This window comes from Penaeus japonicus, unplaced genomic scaffold, assembly GCF_977035675.1.
Source record: "Penaeus japonicus unplaced genomic scaffold, GWHDUDI00000001_assembly GWHDUDI00000001, whole genome shotgun sequence".
NCBI classification, from domain to species: Eukaryota; Metazoa; Arthropoda; class Malacostraca; order Decapoda; family Penaeidae; genus Penaeus; species Penaeus japonicus.
The window spans coordinates 40,329,028-40,331,188 of NW_028234403.1; the positions used below are offsets into that span (position 1 = coordinate 40,329,028).

General features: G+C 43.5%; 1 protein-coding gene across 2 annotated transcripts in view; it reads right to left on the reverse strand.

The window, feature by feature from the left end:
• Nucleotides 1–1,337, reverse strand: part of LOC122257500 (putative G protein-coupled receptor Mth-like 3) — a 44,455-nt gene extending 43,118 nt beyond the window's left edge. The window contains exon 1 of one of the 2 annotated variants that reach the window (XM_086540161.1): nt 1,008–1,337. The gene's annotated coding sequence lies outside the window, so the exon portion shown is untranslated. The remainder of the gene's footprint in view (nt 1–1,007) is intronic. The other variant, XM_086540164.1, reaches the window with a different exon arrangement.
• Nucleotides 1,338–2,161: the final 824 nt, after the last annotated feature.

Genomic DNA, 2,161 nt, shown 5'->3' on the forward strand with positions numbered 1-2,161 from the left:
TCATGTGTTCCTTCGGTATAATGACTCCCGACACCATTGCCTCCACCGTGAGTGTTGATGGGATTGCAATTGCACAAAGGGTTAATCAGCGTATGCCCAATTACAGGTCGCTCGCCATCTCGAGGTCCAGTCAGCTCGCGAAAGGAAGACCGTTAATAAGACTCGAAAACTAATTAGAAAAAAGAACATTTACGGATCGGTTGACTGCAACGCGTCCCTCCCTCCCTCCCTCCCTCCCTCCCTCCTTCGTCCCCCATCATTCTAGTGCCAGGAGAGTGCCATCCTTCCCCGCCCGGACCCTGGGAGGCAAGGAGGGTACTCGAGGGCGTGGACAAGTGTGACAGATGTTCCTAAGCCGTCATGAGTGTGTGGTTACGTACTCACAGTGAAGGAGGGGGAGGGGTGGGTGGGTGGGTGGGGGTGGTAAGAGGGCTGGGGGAAGGAGGAGGAGGAGAGGAAGGGATGGGGATGGAGGGGACGGAGATGGAGGAAGTAGAGGAGAAGGAGGTGGTGGTGATGATGGTGGAAGAAGAAGAGGGGGAGATAAAGAGAAGAGAGGGGGAGGAGGAAGAGGAGGAGAGGGGGGGGGGCAGAAAAAGGAGGAGGAGTAGAAGAGGAAAGGGAGGGTGTGGAGGGGTATGCCCTTTGTGTGATGAAAGAATGAGGGATTCTGCTACAACTTTTCTTCATGAGACGCGGGTCACTCGTCACGCGATAACCTTTTCTGTGTCTACCGCAATGCAAGACCTGTCAGCGTCACGGGAGCGTGGGAATGCGCGGCACGCAAGAGGGTGCAAGTTTACTTGTTGAAATTTCTCAGCTTTGTTAGACCATTTTCAAAACGCTAAAAAAAACTCGTATTTTTCGTTCATCGTTTAACGTCACTTGAATGAATATGAGAATCATTTGACATACTACCAACATACAGAGAGAATAAAAATGAAAAAACCTGAAATAATATATGGCTAAAACCGAACAAAATTTTCGAACGAATAAAAAATCCTTACCTGTAGAAGTAATAGGAGAGCAGAAAATAACGCCTCAACGAATCTCACAGCACAACCAGTCACATTCGACAAGTACTCAAAGTGATCACACTCTCATATAAGTCAGCAAAACTGTTGCTTACTCTTGACGATTTCAAAGACAAAAACACGCAGAACAAAACCGAATTATGTAATAACCAAACCAAAAAAAAAATCAAATCTTCCGCTAAAAAAAAAAAAATCAAAATTAAGCGCACGTAGAGCAAAACACGCGGGAGAACGATCACAGTTACGACACCCCGCGGACGCTTTCGTCAGAGGTGCTTCTCGGACGGGAGCAGAGAGTCAACTGAGAGGATGGAGTGTGTGGAGCTGTATTTATGGGAGGGGCTACAATGTCACCTCTGGCCACCCTGCCTACCCTGCCCTACACTTCCTGTAGAATGAAGTGTTATGGGTTTAGAATGTGATGTCTGGTGTGAGTCAAAGGAGAAATAGGGAAAGATTGTAAAACTTGGTTGTTTGGTAGTTTCAATACATGCGACGTTCAAATAGAATTGTTAGATCTTTTCTTAAAAAGAGTTATGATATGGTCATCTGCAACATACTTTGTAAGCAGTTTATAGAATACACACACACACACACACACACACACACATATATATATATATATATATATATATATATATATATATATATATATATATATGTGTGTGTGTGTGTGTGTGTGTGTGTGTGTGTGTGTGTGTGTGTGTGTGTGTGTCTGTGTGTCTGTGTATATATGTGTGTGTGTGTGTGTGTGTGAGTGTGTGTGTCTGTGTATATATGTATGTATGTGTGTGTGTGTGTGTGTGAATATACATATATATTATTCTGCAAGACAGAAAAAGGTGCTTTCTCTAAATTGACCAGTGTAGAAATATAGAAATATTAAGTTAAACCAGCCATACTTATTGCGCTCATAGTAACCAACAGATAAATAAAGGATAACTAAAAAAAAGAAAAGTACAAATGCAATGCAACAAATAGCTACCCCGATCATCAAACTTACTCATTATCTAATTAGGAAGAAAAAAAAGAGTATGTCGCCAAAGGTAGCAAGAGATATCAATCCCAGAGTTTATAGACCCTGATTTTCCCGACATTACCAGGGAACTTAACGGCTGCAAATGTAG